Consider the following 25152-nt stretch of genomic DNA (forward strand, 5'->3'; position numbering starts at 1 on the left):
CTCCCTCCAAGGAGGTCATCTCCTGGGCAACTTCTGGCAGCTAATTCAAGAGCATGGCTTTAGACCTCTGTAAAGCCACCACTGTCCCCTGGCTATCTCTGCATGTAGCCAGTAAGTTCTTTAGCATCACGTTACACTTCCATTCTTGAGTGCGAGAGCTTTTTGGTGACACAGACTGTGCGTGTTTTGTATACTGCGCTCAGTGCCCAAGTTCTTCATATGAGACACCCGTTCCTCCCTAGAGTTCTTCTAGAACCATGGACAGCCCTGGGTTCTCAAATGTCTGCTCAGGAGCAGGGTGTTGAGCACTGTCCACACTGTGAAACAAACTAATATTTAATAGCAGGCTTTGTTGGTGAGAAAGCAGGTTGAGTCCCAGGAGATTTATGCAGCTTAGTCACAAACAGCAGGGCCATTGACATTGACTGGTTTGTTAAAGCCAGCAACAGACAACCTCTAACAAAGAGCCACATCATAGACAACTGTGTTTCTTAGTGTCTCGGGGATCAGGCTGAAGGCCAAACTGAGTCTGCCAGTGGGGGAAGAGAAAAATGGAAGAACTCAGATGTCTATACTCTGTGCTTTGCTTTGCCCTTGAAACAGGCAGACCTGTGTTTCCAGAAAACTCTTTGACCATCATGAATCAATTGATTCACTAAACATTGTTTATTGGGCCTCTCTGGAATTCTGCCCCTACTACCCTAACCTCGTCCTTTAGTCTTCAAATGTACATCATGTGAATTCTTCATCAGAGAAGGCATGGTGGTCCAGGTCACAGACTTGGAGGCTGTGGAAGGCAAGTTTAAAGACTGTCTGAGCTACGGAGTGAGCTCAAGGCCAACCTAGGTATCTTAGTGAGATGATATCACCAATTAAAAAGTAAAAAATAAGGAAGTTGTGGAGGTTGGATAATGTCACAGTGCTTGCTTAGCATGTGTGGTGTCCTGTGTTCAGTCCCAAGAAACACACACACACACACACACACACACACACACACACACACAAACACACACTCCTCACAACCTTACTCTTTTGTGAATATGAGTTCTTTGGTGACAAGGACTATGTGCTTATCATTATCTGAGCCCTTGTCACCATTTCTGGGAAGTGCATGATAAAAATGAGAGTATTTGGCATTATTCTAACTGCTTAAGAATTGGCGTGCATCAAAGCATTGGCATATGCAACACACACACACACACACACACACACACACACACACACACGAACACACCTTAATTTATCCACCCATTCTTCCATCCTTCTGTCCATCCATGCATCCATTCACCTACCCATCTGTCCCTCTTTTTATCCCCCATCCATCCATGCATCCATCCTTCCATCCATGCATCCATCCTTCCATCCATCCATGCATCCATCCTTCCATCCCTTCACTAATCTATTTACCTGTCCCTCCATCCACTCATTCACATTCAACTACCCACTCATCCATCCATTTCTTTCCTCTCTCTTTCCCTCCCTCTATTTCTCTCTCTCTCCATCCATCTATCCTTCTATTTCTATTTAACCATCCTTTGATCTGTTTATTGGTCCACTCATCCATCCGTCCTTTCATTCATCCATTCGTGATTTCGTCCCGCTCATCCATTCTTCCCACGCACCTGCCCATTGCATCCCTTCCACCAACCCATGGTTCCCTCTGTTCCCACCCTGTTAACAATTTGAATAAGAAGTCAAAGCTGATTCCCTGAAGTGGGTGAGGGCAAACACTTTTCTGCCTAGCATCCTCCCTTCTCTCCTTCCTTTCTTCCCTCATTTCCCTTCATGCGTGCTGTTTCCCATGTTCTATCACATGCTCCCTCCTTTCCCTCAAGGGGATTCTGGGAATGAAAATAAGATGGGTCCTGAGAGCTGGTGAAGGGAATAAATTGCTTGGTGACAGCTTGGTTTCAGAGACAGATGAAAATCTTAGCCTTAAGGAAAGTTCAGGGAAGCCCAAGCAAAGAACTGATGGACAGTCTGACTTGTCGAGGGTGAAATCAATTAAAGTACATCAAATCCAGAGTTCATGCCTTCTTAGACTGACAAATCTATGCTGGAAACTGAGAAAGACGAAGAGAGAAAAATGTCTTTGACCTCTTGAAGACCGGCTGTTCTTTCTGTCAGGGGAGCCTGGGCTGGAGTGAGATGCATTCATGATGAATGATAAGAGCCGGCCAGCCACCTCAAAAAAGAAGAGGGGGGTGAAAAGGTTACCAAAGAGACCCAAAATGTGAGGAATTCAACCAAACATCAAGATAAATCAACTTGGGGTCGGGAGTGTGTTTGCTGTGCCTCTTCAAAACTTCTTTGGATAAGGTCAGTTCATTAGCCCAGCCTCGTGTGTGTGTGTGTGTGTGTGTGTGTGTGTGTGTGTGTGTGTGTTTGTGTGTGTGTCTGTGTGTTTGTGTGTGTCTGAGTGTATGTTTGTGTGTATGTGTCTGTGTGTTTGTATGTGTGTGTATGTGTGTATGTGTCTGTGTGTGTGTCTGTGTGTCTGTGTGTGTCTGAGTGTTTGTATGTGTGTCTGTGTGTGTCTGTGTCTGTGTGTGTGTCTGTGTGTTTGTGTGTGTGTCTGTGTGTATATGTGTGTGTGCATGTTCCTGTGTGTGCCTGTGTGTATGTGTGTATGTGTTCCTGTGTGTGTGTATGTGCATGTGCCTGTGTGTGCCTGTATGTGTATACATGTTCCTTGTATGTCTGTATTCATGTTCCTGTGTGTGCATGTGTGCATGTGCATGGATGTGGACATTGGAGGGTGACTTCCAGTGTCTTGTTCTATATCTCTGTACCTTTTTTTTTCTTTTTTCTTTTTTCTTTCTTTCTTTCTTTCTTTTTTTTTTTTTTTTTTTTTTTTTTTTTTGAGATGCAGTCTTTCCTCAAACCCAGAGCTCACCAGTTCCACTAGGCTGGCTGGCCAGTGAGTTCCTGGGATCTGCTTGTCTCTGCCTCCACTGTGCTCAGTCTTTCCTGGGGTGGTGACTGATATGCAAACTCAGGTCTTTATGCCTGTGGCTAGCACTTTACAAACTTAACCATGTCCTCAGCTTGGGTGTTTTAAACAGGAGTCGCATACAATAGTTCACTGGGATTTGGGAGGGTACAGAGAAGTCTTAGGAGTGAGTGTCAAACTAGTATCCGAATCCCAGAGTTAAAGCATATCTAGGCAACAGCAAGCCCTGGTAAGGGTGTTCCATAGTGGAGAGATCCAACATGGCCAACACCAGCCCTACATGACAGCTGAGCAATGAGCTGAGGACATAAAGTTTTATTATTTTATTTCAGTAATTTTAAACATATTAGTCCTAGGTGGCCAGAAACGGCCACCTTTTGCAGTGACTGTCTGAAGCTAAGAGTGTTTTTGTTTGTTTGTTTGAGTGTGTGTGTGTGTTTCTTTGATGGTGTCATCAGACAAGCAGGAATGGGGTTAACCTCAGATTGTCGCATAGTCGCTCTGGTTATGCTGCTCCCTGTAATAGCTGATGGTGAGTTCTGTTTCTTCTCTTAGACCATTGGAGACTGATGCTCTTCTGGGAGCAGTCTCCTCATCGGTGAGCCAGGCCAAAGGTCAACTTTGTTGGGAGGGCTCCATGATGTAACCTATGCAGTACGTCTGCTCTGGCAGCTGATAAATGAAAACTCGCCGAGTTTGACGTTATTAATGCCATGATTAAGGAACAAGGATGTACTGCAAAGCAGAAGTTCCCTGTTGGCCAATTGTCCTGGCTTCTTCCTGGTTCTTCACTGACATGAAAATTACCAGATAGCCTTGGTTTGCATCATTCAGCTCCAAATTAATATCATTATTCCCCAATTTGAGACATTCTGCTTGGAAACCATTTTTTATGAGTTTTAATATTTCCTGCTGGCAGTTCAAGACGGCATGGAATGAGGCAGCCATTTTATGTAATGAACACACGCACACGTTAATTCAAGTAGCACAAAACTAACTGCACACATTCATTTGTGAGAGTCTTTTTTTTTCTTTCCTTTTTTCCTTTCTTTCTTTTCATATGCATGTGTGTGCCTCTGTGTGTGCATCACCGCATTGTGTGCTGCATGTGTGGTTAGGTGTAGATGAGCGTGCACATGTATGTGCATGTGGAGGTCTGGAATTTATGTCTTGGTTTTCATCTTTCACTGTCTACGTTGTTCAGTGAGGCAGGGCCTCTAAATCAAACTCAGAGCTCATTGATAATGGTAGTCTCACTAGTCAGCTTGCTGCAAGCATCCTGTCTTTGCTTTTTGGGGTTGGAAGTACAGGAAGACCTCCATGCCTGTGGATTCAGGGGGATTAAACTCAGGCTGGCTGACTTGTGCAGCAGCAGGCTTTTTTTTTTTTTAACCCAACTGAGCCTTCTCGCCAGCTCCTATGAAAAATTTTATAAGGATCTCTCAAACTGTTTCCCTCTCAGACTGTTTATATTTCCCACAGTGATTACACCACTTTAGAACTCCTATCAGCAGCACTGGAGAATTCTGGCTTCTCCACATCTCCGTCCATCTTTCTTGTTCTCCCATCATGACCATCCTCTGCTCTTATCTCATTGTCTCTGTGATTTACACTTCCCTAGGGACTGATGATGTCAAACATTCTCATGTGCTCATTGGCTATTTGCTTGTGTGTTCAAGTTTTTACTGAGTTTTTGAGTTATTTGTCTTTCTGTTGTTGACTTAAGACTTCCTTATATGTTTATATATAAAGGATATATAATTTGTATTATATATTTTGGACACCAGCCCTTATCATAGACATATTTGACCAGGCTATCTTTCCACGTGCTTATACTGAAATTTGATCCCCAGAGTTTGCTCATGTTGTTACCCTCAGATCTGCCCATTTTTGTTATTATTTCTTACGCTTCTGATGTCACTGCTAAGAATTTGTTAGCCTATCAAAGGCCATGAAGGCTCATCTACATTTTACTGTACAAGTTTTATAGATGCCCTTGTCCTGGCTCGCTTTCTGTTGGCAGAGCACATACAGTTGCCTTCAGATCTCATTTTCCTTTCTGCTTGGGTGAGCAGCTGGCCTGGTGTGCTAGAGGCAGGGCTTGGGGACCTGGGGTACTGTAGATATATTGCAGTATTACAAACAGAGTCTTGTGCTAGCTATGATGATAAAGATTTTTATCTCCCACTGAGAGATAAAAAGAGAGAGACACACACAGAGACAGAGACAGAGAGACAGAGATGGAGGAGAATGCATTGCTCTTTTTGGTCCAAACTGTTCCCTGAGATGACTTGATTTGGGGACGAGCACAGAGCATTTAGGTCCCGGAAGGAACTTAATAGACTCTCCACTTAACACAAACTTGACCATGACCCTTCTTCCGAGTGTGAGACTTTAGTTTCCTCGAACCCCCGATTCTAGTTTTACACATGAGCAGATTGTTGTATGAGTTGCTATGACAAAGTCCCTGACAGAGAACAGCTTTAATGGAGAAAAGGTTTAACTTGGCCCTCCATTCCGGAGAGACTGCAGTCCATCGTAGCAAGAAAAGATGCCAAAGGGAGTTTGTACCCCCACGGCAGCAGACTGTAAGAGGGAAATGCAGGTAGTCTCCAGGGGTGGGTCTCACCCTCAAAGACCCAGAGTGACCTACTTCTGCCAGCCAGGCTCTGCTGCCTAACCATTTCACAGCCTTCAAGACAGCACCACAGGCTGGGGAAGCATTTCTCACTTTAAGCTGGAAGGGCTGGCTGGTTACATGGCTTCTCCGCATTACTTTAACGAGAAAGATGAAATCCTACCACCAACTAGAACCTAACGAGGTCTTCTGGAGAGCCGCAGACATTGAACTATTCTGTTTTCATTTCCCTACTAATATTAGCTCTTAAATGTTGTTTGATTTACAGAAGGGTCATATATTTATCCATTTCCACTCTCTCATTCAAAGCTATCAATTTTAGAACATTCTGTAATAATAATAAATTCTAACTCGTGAGAGGGACACCTTGGCCACCCAGGGCACAGCTGGCTAGCTTGGTGGTTACATCTGATGGAAGGGTGCTACCAGACTGGGTAGAAACAGGAGCTGTCGCTCAGTTTCCCACAGTGTTCTGTGTATGCCCAGACACAAGGAATATTACCACCCAAATGGTAATGGTACAGCAGGCGAGGAACCTGTGCCCAAGAACACATTGTGGGAGCCTGGGATTGTGTCTCAGCAATAGAGTGCTCACTTGTCATGCTTGGTACCGTGGGCTCAGTTCCCAGCACTGCATAAATGAAATGTGGTGGTATGCTCTTGTAATCTCAGCACTTGGAAAGTGAAGGCAGAAGGATCAGGAATTAAAGGTCATCATACCTCCACAGGGAGTTCCAGGCCAGCCTGGGCTACCAGAGACACTATCTAAAACAAACAAACAACAAACAAAAACATTGTGATATAGTCAGACAGCAGTTAACTAAACAGCACAAACTTCAAACATGTACAGGGACTGTGCATGCCTTTGCTTACTTTCTTAAAGTTAGCTCAGGGCAACCTTGCTAGTTAAATATGCTTTGGGCTACAATAAAAGCCACTACCTCTTTGGACTTTGGACACGCAAAACCTCTGGTCCAGAGTGACCCACCTCAACTCTCCGCCTCTGCTTCTCCCTCTTCCCAGAATGTGTTGGTGCACGGACACGTGGGAGGCACACACTGCATGTTTTCCATTCACAAACACTAAAACTGTTGAGACATTCCTCTTTTTTTTCTTTTATATGAGTCATTTGATGTCCAAAAAGCCTTTTGAATCCCATTTATAAGCCTTTAAAAACTTCATTCCTCTTGGAAACAGGAAGCCACTTTGCAAGTGGAGTAAACACAGCCAAGTCATGAAGGTGGAAGCAAGAGGTAAGTCCCTCTGGGAACCTCGACTAGGGGTGACATGCCTTCACCGCCCTGCCCTGAGGTAATCTACTTGTGAGTGTGGCTGGCCAGAGGGGTCAAATCCACTGGTCAGATAGCGGGGGAGGGTCAGAATTCATCCCCTGCTCTCCAGAGTGGCCCAAGGCTGACAGGAACTGAGCCAGCACCAATGACTGGAACTTCTTCCTATGAGTCTTATCACAGTGTGGGAGAAAAGATACTTCACTGTGCTGGATCCATCTCTTTGTATCTTCAACTTGTTCAGCTTCTTGATGCACAATGTATATATGAATTGGGAGAGCTGAAGCAGGAGATCTCTCTCTCTGTCTCTCTCTCTCTCTGTCTCTCTCTCTCTCTGTCTCTCTCTCTCTCTCTGTCTCTCTCTCTCTCTGTCTCTCTCTCTCTCTGTCTCTGTCTCTCTGTCTCTCTCTCTCTCTCTCTCTCTCTCTCTGTGTGTGTGTGTGTGTGTGTGTATGTGTGTGTGTGAATTCTTACAAGCCTTCCCTTTCTATAAAGCTCATGTTGCATTTCAGACTCAGAAAGTTTATAGCACATTTAACACCATGCTCCAACTTCCCACCCACAGCAGACATAACTAGCTGATAATGATGACAATGATCATCTTAACAATAGCCCCCCCCCATCCATAAGATAAGATTCTTTGGGCAGCTGTGATGGTGAACACCTAATAATCCCAGCAGTCAGGAAGCTGAGGCAGGAGGATCTGAAGTTTAAGGTCAGCTAAGGCTACATACATAGCAAGACCCTGTTGCAGAAACACAGAAAGAGAGCCTAGGGTAAAGTATATGCAGGGCAAACATAAAGACCTGAGTCTGTTGCCGAGAATCCATGAAAATGCAGATGTGGTGGTGTGTGTTTGTAATCCCAGCACTAGGGAGATGGAGACTGAGGATTCCCTCCATGCTTTCTGGCTAGCAATCCTAGGTTGATCTGGGAGCTCCAGGCCAGTAGGAGACTCTATTTCAAAACTGCACAGTGGGAGCTGGAGAGCTGGCCCAGTGGTTAAGAATATAAACTGCTCTTTTAAGGAACCCAAGTTTGATTCCTGACATCTCTTGGGTGGTTCACAATTTCCTATAAATTCAGCTCCAGGGGAATCCGACGCCCTCTACTGGACTCCATGGGCACAGGCACTCATGTGCATATAACCACACCCAGATATACACATACATATATACACATAATTTAAAAGTATAATGTGGGATGACTCCTGAGCAATAACACTTGAAGGTCAGCTCTGGCCTACACACACACAGAGGAAAAAAAAAGAAAGAAGGAAAAAAGAAAAGAAACGAAACGAAAAGAAAATAGAAAAAAATATACCGTTTGTTAGGATTCTCCAGGCAGGCACTTCCAGCTGTGTAGGGTTGGAGCACACTAAATGAATGAATATTCTCAGCTTCCCTATTCTGTGAGTACTGTACCATATGATATATATATATAGTGTTAATATATAAATATAATACACTTACATTTGTTATGATAATTATGATGTCCCACCTTACTCACCTCCTTCCTCTCTGTGGCACCAGGATTGGTACCCATGACCCTGTGTATGCCAGGCAAATGCTCTGCCATGGAGCCATACCCCCAGCCTGTTGCTCTCTATCTTAATGCCAAATAACCTTCCTTTTCCTGTTTGTTTCTGGAACTTCACTGTGTATTAGTCACAGTGAAGCTGCTTGCCTTCCAGTTTCCTGAACAAAACTATTTTTAAATTTATGGCATCTCAGTACAAAACAGAAAGAACGGGAATCATTTCCATTTGTTCAACGAGAGTGTGCCATTAGCAACGCCCAAAACACACCACAATGTCTATAAATTGCATGTTTTAATACTATGCATATTGACATCCCATCTTCCCAGGCCGCAGAACTCAGATTTAAAAGATTCTTTCCCTCAGATTTTACAATACAGGCAGATGGCAGAGTCTGGATTCGAACTCTTGACCTTTGGATTCCCAGCTTGCTTTCTTAAACAGCTTTTCAGTTTAACTCCACTTAAGCTTGTAAGGGAACTGAGGCAGGTGGCCACGGGCTCCTTACCAGGTGCAGAAGCCGATGCCAGGACCACAAGTGACTTTACCGAAGTCACTTTGAGAGAACATGATGGCCTGGGGGCTCGGGGTGAATGAGGAAGACGCTCTGACACTTACGGATGTTAATCTCCCGTGGCTAGCTGGCTCCTCTGCCTGAGAGCTGCTGCCTCCTCCTGATGTTTTAAGAGGCCCTGGGGAGCTGGTGAGGGAAGAGGCTTCAACTCCGTAGAAAGTAGAAAAAGACGGATATTCCCAGGGAGGCCCCTGCAGATGGTCCCCGACAGTTGCTTTTTCGTTCAGCAGGCAGTTACGGCTCATCCTCTGTCTGGTGATGTTCAGGACGAGGTCAGTGGGGGTAGGGTAGCGGGTAGATAGCATGTAGGTTGAAGGCTGATGCTGTTCCTCTCAATTTGAGTGACCTCATCTCTCTGAGCCTAAATTTCCTTATATATACATGGCGAGGGCAGCAACAGATGGGCACTCAAAAGATGGTTGCGCCACACTTTAAAATAGATGTATTTGACTCACCTGTCCTCTGATACAGTACCCACAGAATAGAGAGGCTGAGAATATTTGTTCAACAAGCATAGACAGCTGTTGTACCCACCCAGCGTTTACTGGAGTTCTTGATATCCAATCTCCGGTCCTATGGCTTGGTCAGCAAACACTCCCCACTGAGCCATCTCCCCAGCCCCTGATACCAATGGTTATCATTGTCTCATGGTGGCTGGCAGATTTAATGACTTTAAATCGCATTGGGGATTCAGGGAAGGTTGTCAAGCCCAGAGGTGTCACCAGTCAGTTACCTGGAACTCCAAGAGTCTCCTCTCTTGTCAGGGAGATCTACTACAGGGTTGGTGAATGGGGCTTGTGGGTTCCCACAGAGGACAGAGGAGGTGAGCTGTGTGTCATTTACCCTGTCCTGAGGGTCTGTCTTTCCTTGAGACTGAAGTACAAAGAAGCAGTGTAGATTATATGGTCTAAGGACTAGAAAGGATCATGGGCCTTCTGACCGCCAAACTTCTGCGGGGGTGGGGGTGGGGGGTGCTTCCATCTTGATATACCGTGTTCTCATGTGGAGCCTGAACAAGAACCCTCCTGAACAAAGCGTAGTGGCATTGAGGTGATGATGATGATGATGATGATGATGGTGATGGTGATGGTGATGGTGATGGTGATGGTGATGATGATGATGATGATGATGGTGATGGTGATGCTGCTGCTGATGGTGGTGGTGATGACAATGATGGTGGTGATGGTAGTGGTGGTGGTTATGTTGATGATGATTGTGATGATGATGGTGATTGTCACAAGGAACCAAGTGTCTATCGAAAGGTGCAGTTTCAGCTTATTCATCTCTTTCCAAGCCCTATATACCAGACCTTATAATTCATGCCATAAAACAGGAGATTACAGAAATACAAGGCCAAGAAGGGTGAAGTGACTGTCCCATGGCCTCATTTCTAGGAAGAGACAGAGGGTTCAATATTGTCTTGGTATTGCTGGACAACACTTAATAAGCTAGTCATGTCTTCATATGTTGAATTCATATGAAAGGCAAACTCCATCAGCATTTACCAGGTCCTGAACCTGTCTCTGAGTACCTCAGATATGCTAACTCACGTCAGCTCTGTAAGGGCGCTGCTCTTCCTATGAACTTGGCTATTTTCAAGATGTGAAAGTGGGGGCATGGAGATATTAAGTGATTCACTTAAGGTCACCCAGCGATTAATTTATCCTGTGTGGTCTGGTCTGGCATCCTTTGCTCGCCCCATTTCCTTAAGCACATGTCTAACTCCTATGGGGGGTGGGCAGCAGACATACCATTATCAGTCTCCCTTGGAGATAAGACACCTGAACAAAGTAAGAGTCATGGATTTACCTGTCTGTCCTCGTGAGCCACATCCTGGGGCCTTTGTGGCATCTGGATGCCCATGAGTCTCAAGACCTTTACTTGGGGTTAGAGGTACCCACGTCCAATCCTCTGTGGGACTCCAGTTTATCCTATCAGGCCAGCTAGCACGACACCCCACCCCAGACTTGGTGTGCTTTTAAGAGGACAGATGTTTCTGAAAAGATCCTGCTTGCTCACAGTAGTGGAGAAGACCCAGGCCCCAGATGGATGCTTGTCTGTCTCTGGGATCCCCACATCCCCTTTCTGGAATCCTGGGTCCCCCTTACCCTGACATTTCCTGACTTCCCCCATTTTCCCTCAGCTTGAAAGGATATGAATTTCATCAATCTTGGCTGAAATGAGCATCACGATGCATAAAATATGACAGGAAGGAGGCCAGAGAGCTGCGCCGACATGGAGCAAAGCATTCAGCCTTGGGAACGGGCAGGTTGGAGGTCCCCGGGGAATCCTTGGGCTGGAGTCATGCTGCAGACAGCAGCCTTGGCCATCTCCAGCTGTAGCAGATGGCCACAGTGACTTCTATGCCAGGGTCCTGGGGGCACCAACACTATCAAGAGCAAACCGACACACTGCACATCATCCATATAGGCTCTTGCCCGTCTCCTCACTTTTGGCCCTTGACTCTAAAGAGCTGGGGTGGAGGAAGGAGAACCATCCATTCAGGTGACAGGACAGCAGGAAAGACTTAGCTAGGATGAGGGGAAGGACTTCCTGCAAGGAAATGTTATTAAGCTCCCAGGATGAGTTATTGATAGAAGTGCCGGGGGAGAACTTCCTGAGTTTGAGAGCAAGATGGATAGTTATCCATCTGCAAGGGCTGTCAGTGTGCATGCCTGACCTCTTCGGGGAGGCCTTGCATCAGCTGCGACTGCCTGCGAGGTCAGAGCTGAATGCACGGCTGGGATAGAACAGCCCTCTGACCAAGGGGCCACCTGCTATCATGTATTTTATTATTATTTCCTTTTGTACTGTAAAATCATGACGTGTTTATTGTACCCCTTATTCCTGGTGTCTTATTTCTGGGGCTAGGGCTTGCACCCAGAACCCGATGCCAGCCAAGCACTTGCTCCACGCCTGAGCCACGCCCCTGCCCATGTAAGTTGAAAAACCTGAACAGTATACGCAAAGGAAAAGCCAACAAAATAAACCACATCTTTTTTTATCCCTCTTGAAAAAGCCACCCATAAAGGATGACTGAGATCTGGGGGCTAGTCATTTTATCTACTTAATTTTATACTTTTTAATTAGGATATAATTATACCGCTTTCCCTCCTGCAACCCCTCAGGGTCACCCTGACGCTCCCTCCCAAAGTGATGACCTCTTATTTTGAGTATTATTATTGTTTCATATGTGTATATATATATATATATATATATATATATATATATATATATATATATATATATATATACACATAAACATACGCATTCAACATGCTAACTCATCTAACGTGGCGTGTGTACATGATTTCAGGGCTGACCACTTTGTATTGGATAACCAATTACAAGTGTATTCTCGCTCTCCTCACCTCCTGTAGTTCTTTGTCTAGGGTGAGACACCTGATGAGATCTTCCCCTTGCTGTGTTGATCTCTCCCCTCCCTCATTAAAGCTGCCCGTTCCCCCCCTTTCCCATTTTCCTCCTTTTATCAGTTGCATCTTGCTATTTCCCCTCTCTAGCCCCACATTCTGTGGTCTCTTTACACTTCCCTAATTTCTGTGGTTTACTCCAAGTTATATACTCACATTTGAATATTTGGAGCTGGGAACCACAGAAGAAAAGAATATTGGCATTTGTCTTCCTGGGTCTGGCTTACCTCACTCAGTGGAATGCTTTCTAGGGTCTTTTTCTTTAATGCTGAATAATAAGTAATTCATTGCGTATATATATATATTTGATATATCTCATATAAATATATGAGATATAATTCTCATTATCTGTTGAAGGACATTTACGTTGTTTCTAATATCTGCAATGAACATATATGTAAAAAAATCCTCAATAAAATACTTAGCAAGCTAAATACAGAGATGTATAAATTCAATCATCTACTGTTATCAAGTTGGCTTTATCCCTAAAAGATTGTTTTTGTTTTAGTAACTGAAGCAATTTGTGTGTGGTTTAGAAAATTAAGAAAGTAATAAAATACATGACATAAATATGCTTAACTTTTTAGGTTCTACGGAGTTAAAAAGTGACTTAAAAGTGGCTTTGGTGGGTGTATCAGCTTTCTATTATGACAGCTAAAAGCCCGAGGCAAAATACTTGTGAATAAAGGTTTATTTAGCTCAGTGTTGGAGGCTCAGAGTTCCAGGCTGGTATTTCCACTAGTTTTGGCTTTGGTGGGAGCAGCTGAAGGAGCAAGTGGCCAAGAGACGTGAGGAGTGGGTCAGTTATTTGCACTTTGCTGTGACAAATTGCCCAACAGAAACAACTTAAAAGAGGCAGTTTATTTCCGCTCACTGTTTCAGGAGCTCTCAGCTCATTATGGCAGGGAAGGTACCTGCCAGTGGCCTTTCCTATTACAGCGCACAGGAGGCAGAGAGAACAGGACTCGGCCCAGGTCAGCTCTAACCTTTAAAGGCCCATAGTGACCTCCTTCCTCCAGCCAGGCTTCACCTCTCTGTAGCGCAGACTGGCCCTCCTCCTTCCACAGGATCTTGAATGCTGAGACCCCAGGTGTGAGCCACTGTGTCCCAAAGTCTCAATTTACTCTCTATAGTAACACAATCAGACAGTCACTCTTACTATGGACATCTTTAGATGGGGAAACTGAGGCTTCTGGGAGCCAAATTACTCACTCACAGCTGGTGGGAGACAGGTTCATGTCGCCATTAGGTTATGCTACAGAGGAAACTTTACTAGAAAAGCATAATCCCTAACTACATTCCACAACCCATCCTTAGACCCACAGGTAAGTGTAGCTGTCACTCTCACCTGAGACACACTCAGAGACATTTGTTTCTATGGTGATTCTATATTTGGTAAAGTTGATAATGAAAATTAATCATCACTCTCCTTATCTATCCATGGTTTATCATATATATACATATATATATTCATTCATCAGTGTGCCTATCCATCCATGCATTTTTCTCATTCATTCATATATACATCCATCTATCCAGCAATGAGCCATCTATTAATCCATCTGTGCATCTACACATACATATGACATGCACACCTGTTTCCATTCCATCCTGTGCCCAAGCCATGCATGAACCCATCCATGTTTGCATGCGTGTATCCATCCATTAATGTGTCCGCCCACCCACCCACCAGGTCTCTATCTGTGCAGCCAGCCATCTTCCTATCCACTCCCCCCACACCTCCACCCGTCTTCTTACCCACCAGCTGTCACATTCTGTGACCAAATCCACTGGTCGCTTACTTTCTCCTTCACGCCTCACACACACCCTCACAGATTTGGGTCACCTAGAAAAGACACAGTGTATATTAAGCTCACCAGGTAAGTGGTTTTAGCAATGTGCCATCCCCCAACGTGTGTCAGGTCCTTCGTGTACATAGAGAAACTGGCTGGACTTTATCCTCAAAGGCAGAAAAGCCAGGGGCCCTGCTCTCAGCCATCACAGCATGGCTGCCTCCACTAGGGCGAGCCTTCCCAGTCCGTTCCTTTAGAGAATGCCCGTTTCTTAAAATCTTGCCTGGCTCACAAACAGCTCAAGGCACGTTTTAAATGCCGACAGCACCTCTTCTTTGGTGGTGCGTTCATAAACAGATGCAAGACAGGAAATAGGTAGGGCTCTGCCCTGCTCCGGGGTGTCTGGACAGAACAAAGAGCCGGGTTCTGTGCCGGGCCAGCGCGTGGAGCCTGTAACGTGATTGCTGCCTGATGGCGGCGGAATGGATTCAAGGCCCTGGTCCATCTGGTTTGTGTATCGCGAACGAGCTGTTAAAGTGTCAGGACTTAACTTCCCTGAATTTGAGGAAGTCTCCCGAGGTTTTATTGAGCAGTTAAGATGGGTGTAAACCTCAGTGGCGACCAGCTTTTTTGTATGTGCACTCAGAGAGAGGCTCGGTTCCTGGGATGGGGAAGTAGAAGGAGAGAGGGAACCAGGTCAGACCCTTAGAACAAGCCAAGAGATGGGACTTGGAGCCTGCACTGCACGGAACAGACATGTTGCTCAGCACCTCCTTAGGGACAGCAGCACAGTGTGACCTCGCTGGGTCACAGGGCTGTTTGGATGCAAATGATTATTAAGAGTGGCCAAGTTGTAAACTAATGGGAGGTGTGATCATTATCTCCTTATTTTTTCAATATATATATATAAATTATGTATGTGCATATATATATATATATATATAAAGATTCAGAAGAGGTGGCAAAGACTCTGTCTCCTGTTTCTGTTCTTCTTCTTTGTCCCTGGTCAGAATTAGACAGAACTTGTCTGTCGTGCTTTGGAGGTCACAACATGGCTCTGGCCATTGAGCTCTCCTCATCCCCCTGATATTAAAGTCACAAACACATGCTATGATGCCTGGCTGGTTTTTTCTCTTGGATTCTGACCTCAGATCTCGGTGCTTCTGCAGCGAGCCCTGTCCACACAATGCTGTCTTTCCAGTCCCATATTCCATCTTGAACTTGTGCAGGCCTCTGTGACTGCTGTGACCAACAGTGCAGAGGAAGTGATGTCATGTGACTTCCCGAGGCCAGTACTTGATATCAGTGGGATTTCCTACCTGTTCTAGGAGGTTGCTTCTGGAGGCTGGCTGCCATACTGTGAGGAAGTCCTTACAGAGATGCTTCAGCCCAAGATGGCTAATGTCCCAGCTTTGGTCACAGCCAATTGGTCTGCAGCAACTACCTCACATGAGAGCAACTACCTCACATGAGAGCGAAGATTCTTCTAGATGATTCTTATGCCCTGGCCGCTGGCACATCCTCAGTTGTTACGTCCCCAGCAGAGTTCCCAGATACTGTGTGGCAGAGACGAACTGTTTCCACTGTTTCATTTCCAAATTCTCAACCCGCAGAATGAGGGGGCAGAAATGAATGGAGCCTCTCTATAGCTTGGGCTGGTTTATTATAAATCTGTAGTAACTGGGAACACTCACTGTTATTGCTAATTGCTAAGAGATGTTATTTATCTCAAGACAAATTGTCAATGACGTTTCCCAACAGCACAAAAAAGTTATTGATTTTTATTCAGAAAACAGTTTCTTTGTCTTTATTTGTCCTTTTTCATTTCTCCATCCTCCCTCTTCCTTCCTCTTCCTCCCTCCCTCCTCTTTCTTGTTCTGTCTCCCTCTCTGTCTCTCTTTGTCTCTGTCTGTCTGTCTGTCTGTCTGTCTGTCTGTCTGTCTGTCTGTCTGTCTGTCTCTCTCTCTCTCTCTCTCTCTCTCTCTCTCTCTCTCTCTCTGGTCTCATGTAGCCCAGGGTAGCCTCATTATACAGCTGAGGATGACTTTTGAATTTCTAATCCTCTTGTCTCCACCTTCAGAGTGCTGGGGTCACAGACACACCCACCATGCTCAGATTTATGCAGTGCTGGGAGTTACCCTAGAACTTCCTCACATTAGGCAAGCACTCTACAAATTGAGCTATGCCCTCTGCCCACTGTATTTAAAAACGACATTTTGTATTGTTTCCTCTGAGACTACAGTTGATACACAGCTCTTCCGTGTCATGGGTGCATAAGCTTGGGTGGAGATTAATGATCCATTTTAGTCAGGACACAAACACAAAGACAGGAGGCAGGAGGGGTCTAGGGCCCTTTTGTCACTGAGGACTCATGTTAGAGATGCCCTAGACTGCTCCAGCATTGCCCAGAATTGGGCTTGCTATGTGAATCAGAACCCCCTCCTTTGAAGAATCCCAAACGCTGACTTGACCACTTGAGAGCTTAGCCAGTGAGATTGCTTCTCTGAGCCCATGGCCAACACAGGCCAAGAGCAGCCTCCTGCAGGATGGTGTTGTTTTCATCGAGGACCTGTGAAGTCCTCTTCAACCTTGTGCTCCTAAAACACCACTGCCCTGGTCACCTTCCAGTTCTCTGGATGCCATGGGCTCACAGACAGCTGACCTCCACCTGAATTACCTGCCTGTCCCCCATCCTTACCCCTCCTCTACCTCCTCTACCCTACTCTGCCCACCCTAGTTGTTAGCCTCTGGGACCACCTCTCCCCTCAAAGCAATAGGGCCAATGACCATGCACTAAAAAGTCTGAAACCAGCATCATAAAAAAAATCCTTTCCCCCTTCTAAGTGCAACGTTGAGCATTTTGGCACAATAATGGAAAGCCGATGAATAAAAAATAATAGAGATGGTAAGTTCACCAGTGGTGAAAAGATGATGTTGGTGATGATGATGACAATAATGATGGGGATGATGGTGATGATGATGACAGTAATGATGATGATGTAGATAGCGATGAGGATGATAGTAATGGGGATGGTGATGATGACAGTGGTGGTGGTGATGGAGATGGTGTTGATGATGATGACAGTATGATAGTGGTTGTGATGGTGATGTTGGTATGATGACAGTGAGGATGATGGTGGTAGTGATGATGGTGATGACAGTGATGGTGGATATGATTGTATCCACAGTCATGATGGCAATGATGATGCTTATGGTGGTGTGGCTAATGGTGATGGTGATAATGGGCGATACTTGTGATGGACAAAGAAGATACCTTGCTCTTGACAAACTCAAGCCCTGGCCCTCTAGCTTTGTCTGCTGGAATGCTGAGATGATCCCTGCCCCCCCCCCCAAGAGGAGGCCCTCACTGGGATGGATAGTCAGGTAGAGGCTGTAGCAGAGATCGCTGGTCCTCCTGTCCTGAAGGGGGTGCTGCAATATCCAGTACAGGGCTTGCTATTCTTGGTTATAAACCAGGACTCTGAGATTGGGGTTCAGAGTTGAGGATGGGAGGGTTCTAGGCTTCAGATTGCAAAGTCTTTGACCCAAACTGATTTTGGACTTTGAGCTTGCCAGAATACAAACCATAGCCATAGGAGTGTATTTACCCAGTCTGTGGGACAGCAGAGAGTATAGAGTGGGGATGCAGAGAAGGAGAAAGGGAGGGACACACATGGGACACACACACACACACACACACACACACACACACACACACACAGAGGGGGGGGGAATAGATAACCACATCAAAACAGAAGAGACATTTAGAAAATAAGATTTGCTTCTGCCATTAAAATAATTAGCTGGTTAGAAAAGATTACCTATCCCGGCCCTAGGATGCTGATGGCAACACCTCCCCCCATCCTCAGCGGGCATCCTTTGCTCCTCCAAACACATTTGGGATGAGCTGTGGTTAAGAACTGCAGGTCCTGGAAACTGAAAGACTTGGCTGTGAAGCTTTTTGTTTGCCCTTTTGAGCCATGTGGGAAGATAATGTGCCTTCCCTGGCTTTCTGTGTCTTCATCCATTAAAGGATGGTGTTGACTGTGTCTGCCTCTGGGGCTGTTGATGCTACCAGCAAAGATAAAGTCTTGAAAATCCCTAGCACATTAGCAGGTGCAAAGCCTTCCAATCCCCTGGCACATTAGCAGGTGCCTAACAGTGTTTAATTATTCGTGTGCCCATGTCCTCCGAGTTTTTCTCTTTTCCAAGTATGCTCTCGTGATGAGCAGTTAGCATATTCATGGACCCAGAGGATGTTTTGGCTGAAACCGTCTTTGTAGCCAGAACTGGCATTTCTTTAGAGACCAAGAAGAGCAATCCACAGACTCCTAACTGGCCCATGACTCTTTTTAAGAAAAGGGTTTCAGTGTTCGTTTGTATAAAAGCAAAAGAGCCCTGTCTGAAACCATGGAAATAAAACATAAATAAATAAATAAATAAATAAATAAATAAATAAATAAATAAATAAATAAGCAAGCCTTTGCCCTCAACACAACCATCTGCTTCCTTTGATGACCTGACGCAGCACGCACTTCTTCGGCACAAAGCACACCAAGTTTCTGCTCATCGTGATTGACCTGTGGGAGCTGAGACTTGGGTTAGCCCCAGGAAGCGTAGACACCAGCCAGGGAGGGGCTTCAAATCCAAACTGAACACAGTTGTAGCTAAAAGCACTTCATCCCGCTGAAACCCTGTGAGGAAAGAAAGGAGAGATGAGAGAATGGGAAAGAGGGAGAAGGGGAAGGGAAGAGAATGTTTCCTGCGCCGATGGGGTGCCATCCGGAGACGTGCCTTCCTAGCTGTGTGTGTGCTAGGCAAAGCAGTGACTCCTTCCCAACTTCAAGCCCTAACATATAAAGTGAAAATAAAACCATGCGTCTTAGGGATGTTCTATGATAATCCATGAGCTACGCAACAGCAATGACATGTCCAGTACATAGTAGGTCCTCAGGAATGTTCCCATCTTCATTAATCGATCTTTTAAAAGACATTCTATTTTGTTTTTATGTGCACTAATATTTTTTTTTGCCTGCATGTCTGTGTGAGTGTGCCAGATCCTCTGTAACTGGAGCTACAGACAGTTAAGAATCACCATGTGGGACCTGGGAATTGAACCCTAGGTCCTCTGGAAGAGCAGCCAGTGCTCTTAACAACTGAGCCAGCCCCTCTTTTAATTTTAATTTTAATTTTTATTTTATTTTTTGTTGGGTTTCTAGGACAGGGTTTCTCTGTGCAGTCTTTGCTGTCCTGGACTCACTTTGTAGACCAGGCTGGTCTCGAATTCATAGAGATCCACCTGCCTTTACTTCCCTGTGTGGAATCTAGGCGTGTGCTACCACTGTGCCTAGCTCAGGCCCTCAATTTTTAAAAATTTATTTATTTGTATTATTTTTTAATGGTGTGTGTGTGAGTGTGTATGTGTATGTGTATGTGTGTTGTGGGGTTTATGCACAGGTAGCTAAGGGGGCTAGAAGAATACATTGGATTCCCCTTAGCTGAGCTGCATGTGGTTGTGAGCCATCCAACATGGGTATCTGGAACTGTGTTGGCTGACTGTTTTTATGCCAGCTTGACACAAGCTAGAGCCACTGGAGAAGAGGGAGCCTCAGTGAGAAGATGCCTCCAAAAATTCAGGTGGTAGGAAAGCTTGTAGGGCATTTTCTTTTTTTTTTTTGTATTTCATTTGTTTTTAAAATGTATTTATTTATCCACTTTACAGCCCGATCATAGCCCCTCCCTCCACTCCTCCCTGTCCCACTTCTCCTTCCCTCTTCCTCCTACCTCCCCTCCCCCACCGACCCACCCCAGCACATCAAGTCACATCCAGACTGAGTGCATCCTCTTCCCCTGTGGCCAGGCAAGGCAGCCACACAAGGGGGAAGTGGTCAAGAAGCAGACAGCAGAGTCCATGTCAGAGACAGCCCCCATTCCCTTTACTAGGAGACCCAGGTCCAGTCCATGCACAACCCTTGGTTGGTGCTTCAGTTTCCACAAGCCCCGTGCCCTCTCGCCCTGCCCAGGTTAATTGACTCTGTTGGTCATCTTGTAGAGCTTCTGTACCCTCTGGGTCCTCCTGTCATTGCACCCACTCTTCCACAACATCTGTTTTGGTCTGCTGCTGCTGGGTGGGGCCTCTCAGAGGACGTCTAGATATGCTAGGCTCCCAACTGCAAGAACAGCAGAGTATCCTTAATGGTGTCAGGGGTCGGCTTTCTCCCATTGGGTGGGTCTCAGGTTGGGCCAGGCATTGGTTGGGCATTCCCTCAATCTCTGCTCTATCTTTATCCCTGCACATCTTGTAGGCAGGGTAAATTTTGGGTCGAAGAAGTTTTTGTAGGTGGGCTGGTGTTTGTAGGACATTTTCTTACCCAGTGTTGGGTAGGGCCATCCCTGGGCTGGTGGTCCTGGGTTCTATAAGAAAGCAGGCTGAGCAAGCCTTGGGGAGCAAGCCGGTAAGCAGCACCCCTCCATGGCCTCTGCGTCAGCTCCTGCCTCCAGGGTCCTGCCCTGTGTGAGCTCCTGTCCTGACTTTCTTCAGTGATGAAAAGTGATGTGGAAGTGTGAGCTTCCCCTTTCCTCCCAAATTGCTTTGGCCACGGTGTTTCATCACAGCAACAGTAGCCTTAAGACAGGAACAAGGCTCAGGATCTCTGAAGGAGCAGTATGAACCACCGAGCCATCTTTCTAGTCTCTAGTCATTTTTTTTTTAAATTAGCCTCAATCATTTAAAGAGACCTGTTTCTCTGCATCAGACTAGCCACATAATGAGACCCAGTACACAGTGGCCGTTGTTCAAAAATAAAGGCAAAAGCAGAACAAAGAACAAACAACATCAACAAAGTTAAAACACACACACACCCCAAAGCAGCTACATCGATACGTGCAAGTACCAAAACTAGAAGGGGCTGGAGATGGGCAGGGGTCTCACATACAAGCCCTTCAGCTCACTCCCAGCTTTCATTGCTTGCAAAACGCCACGATAAAGTCACTATGAATTTGCAGGTGACAGTAGTAGATTGTCACTTGGGGGAAGGAGCCCTCTGGGCACAGGCTCTGATCTTGTAATGGGGTTGAGGCTGATGAGCTGGCAGGAGGATTCCCCTGTCGTTCAAGAGCTTTCTTACTTCCTCAGAAACCCACCTCTGGTTTCTAAGATTCAAGCATGTTGTCTTTGATTTCCAGACCCCTCTAGGCAGCCTGCCAGCCACCTACATTCCTTTAACCCTCCTCCTTCAGAATTCTTTGGAGCCATCACCCCGATGTACAGAAAGGGAAAACAGAGGCAGGAAGAATAAACAGCAGATGGCCTGTGTGCTCAGACCGTGTCTCTAACACCACATGAACCTACACACAGTACCCGTGCCTGTAACCCACCTCTGTGCTTTTCAGACAAAAATGCCTCAAAAATGACACATTCACCATGCTCCCGGGATAAAAACAGGCAGCTATGGGCTGCCGTGTGATTGACGTAGCTTACCGGCTGGTTCCATGTCAATTCATGCTGAGAGGAATCGTTAACTCAGATAAAATTCATTTCAAATATGTTTGTCTCTCCCTGCTCCCCGTGGAGAGAGGAATGTATGGATGGTGGGGCGGGGGGGGGGGGCAGGGGGAGCGGAGGGGACCAGACAGCACGATTTAATTTTTCAAGTAACACCGTTCAAATAAAAATACGTTTGTTCCAATGAGATTGTCCTGAAACAGCGTTTGCATTGATGGCTCTAGGGGTAATTCTATTAGCTGAAGGCTATTTTTCATCAAGAGTCGGAGGTGGGGGGGATGTGGGGGGAGGTGAGAGAGCCAGAGGGGGGAGGATGGGAAGCTGGATGTGACCTTATGTAGCTACGTACACTAGACACTTTAACCCATTTTATCTCGGTTTTTGGTCCTAAATTTATTAAGCATTCTATTGCCTGATACTGGGCTGAGGGGAGCTGCATGGGCTCCAGTGTTCTGGGGGGACGCACGTTCCACGTGACTACAGGGGAGGCTGGAAATCACACAGAGTCTAAGGCATAGGTGTTTGTCTTGTTCCCTGGGAGAAGGAGGACTTGTGTGTACATGTAAGTGAAATCACAGAATGCTCACACACCCCAAGCGCCTTGCATATGCCAACATGGCTGCCTATGTGCGGCACACAGTTCCGAGAAATGTGCTCTTTGGCAGTTTTGTCATGGATATTAGTGAGTGAGCATACGCTGACATCAAAAGTATAGCCTGCTGAAAAGGGATTGTGGATTTCATAGCTCCACTCCCAATCAAGAGTCTACGCAATTGATGCCTGCTGGGAAAGGGAAAATCAGGTTTTGCCAATGGAGTGTCCCTGAGTAAACCTGACGTGTAGGCTGAGGCAAGAGGATTGTCCTATGTCACAAGTTCAAGGCCAGCCAGAGTTGTAAAGAAATTTTTTTTTCATGAGATACTGTGTATGTGGACACCAACTCTCACTCATATACATGTATATATAATAGACATAGTATACAGATCTGTACTGTACATATGTGTCTGTACTCGCATATATTATCACCGTGCATACAGGCACATGTATTCAACATACATATCTACAAATGCATGCCATATATATATATATATATATATATATATATATATATATATATATACACACACACACACACACATACATACATACACACACACGCACACACATGCACACATACATAGAATGCACAGTCAGCTCTGGATAAGTTTGAAATGATCAACCACTTGGAGAGTAAGATAGTATGATCACTCTGAGTTTAAGGCTAGCCTGGGTTACCTAGTGAGTTCCAGGCAAGCCTGAGCTACAGCATGCGGTCCTACCTCAAGCAAGCAAACAAGTAAAAATGGCTACGGTGTCCTAATACACATAAGCTGTGTGTGGCCCACACTCAGACTCTGGCTCCACTCCATAGGCAATTCCACAGACACAGAAGCAGAGGCAGATGGGTGAAGGCGATCAGCTCAGGTTGGTGATGACCCAGTGCTGGTTCTGGTGCGGAGAGTCAACCCCAGACTGCTTTGGTATTTGTCAGTAACAGGTCTCCTGAGCTCTTCAGGGAGGTGACAGCCTCCTGTGTTCTCTGTTCCCTTCTGGTCTGTGGATTGGAAGCTCAACAGTCCTTCCTGCAGTTGGGCTGGGGGACAGGAGCACATTATCTGCCCTGGGCAGACTTGTGCCCTCTGTTCACACCCACCAGCCCCCTACTGTATGCACTCCCTCTGTTCACACCCACCAGCTTCCTACTGTGTGCACTCCCTCTGTTCACACCCACCGGCTCCCTACTGTGTGCACTCCCTCTGTTCACACCCACCGGCTCCCTACTGTGTGCACACCCTCTGTTCACACCCACCGGCTCCCTACTGTGTGCACTTCTGTTGCCCCTTCCCCATGTTCCTCACAGTTCCTAATGTGTTTTTGCTACTTCAACTCAGCCTGAAGCTGGGGCCCCAGATGAGCAGATTTTGGAAGCCAGGTCTGGGTGAAGACCTGTGTTAGTGTGTGAGCCCGTGTGTGAGTGAATGTTCATGTGGAGGCCAGAAGACGACATTAGGTGCCGCGTCTCAGACGCCGCCTACCATTATTTCTGAGACAGGGCGTTACAGTGGGACCCAGGCTTCACTGCTCAGCCTAGGGTGGCTGACTAGAGAACCCCAGAATCCTCCTCTTTCTACCTCTCTTGTTCTGGGTTTACACACCTGAGCTGCCAACCCTCTCCAGATTTTTACATAGGTGCTAGAAATCTAAAAACCAGGTCCTCATGCTTGTGAGAAAAGCGCTGTATGTACTGAGCCTTACTCCTAGCCCCACCACAATACACTTTTATTTCCAGCCCAATAAAACAGGAAATGACCATCCATCTCTTGGGAAGGCTGTCTGGAGTCTTGTTGACTTGCTTGTGACTGTCACTGTCCTGTTTTTCCATTGTCCCACAAGCACTTTTCTCCCGTTGTCTCCCAAGTGAAGCTCGGGTGACTCAGGCCCTCGTGGCAGGACAGCAGTGATGGCTTGACATCTGGACCAGGAACCAGAGCCTCCAGATGTCGTGGGTTACACTTGGGGTCAATAATGGCCTCTATGAGATGTGTCTATGGATGGGACCACCCAGAATGATAGAAGACCCAAGTGGAAGAGTTTTCATGGCAGAAAGAGGAGCAGGTTTCTGCACAGAGATCATTAGATGCATTGAAGTCCAGGCTATGTTGAAATTCTCCGTCCGGGAGTTTAGAAACAGGTGTTTTGTGTTGGCGCCTCCCTTTTGAACTGTGGACCAAGTACTGTGGAAATGTTGGCACAGAAGGTTCTAGAGGAGGAGATTATCTCTCTTTCTGAAGTCCTACTGTGTGTCTGGTAAACTTAAACCTCAAGGCCTGGTGAGTCAATGCTTCGTGTACATGCGAAAGCCATCAGAGATTAGATCAAGATGTGTGATGCCCAAGCGGCTCCACTAGCCTTGGGAGTCTGGACAGAAACATGTTCCGGAACCTTCCAGATTGGTTAGTTTCACAACAGTTTTCCAAGGTCAGTGTTATTTTCATCCATCCATTAGAGATGAGGCAACCCAGGCTCAGAATGGCCAAGGAGCCAAGCCAAGGCCACACAGCTAGTACGTGGCAGAGCCAGCCTGCACGCCTGGGACATCTCAGCCCAAATTGGTTACTTTCTACTGCCAAGGCAGCCGGGACAAACTGGCCCCATCCCAGTGTCTCTCAGTCACGTACACCTGGTAACGATCAATGCCATCAGAGTCCAGGTGGCCTTCATCCAAAGATTCTGGACACCTAGGGTCCTGCGTTGCACACTCACAGAAGACCACTAAAAGCTAAAACAGGTCCAGTGATTGCAGTTCAGCCAAGGCAAGCTCATGAGCTTGCCTAGCATGCATGAAGCCTGCACTCTGTTTGCAGATGAGTGCGGGGAGTGCCCTCCACACTCC

The sequence above is a fragment of the Acomys minous genome (genome assembly GCF_964271855.1).
Source record: "Acomys minous genome assembly, chromosome: 16".
NCBI lineage: Eukaryota > Metazoa > Chordata > Mammalia > Rodentia > Muridae > Acomys > Acomys minous.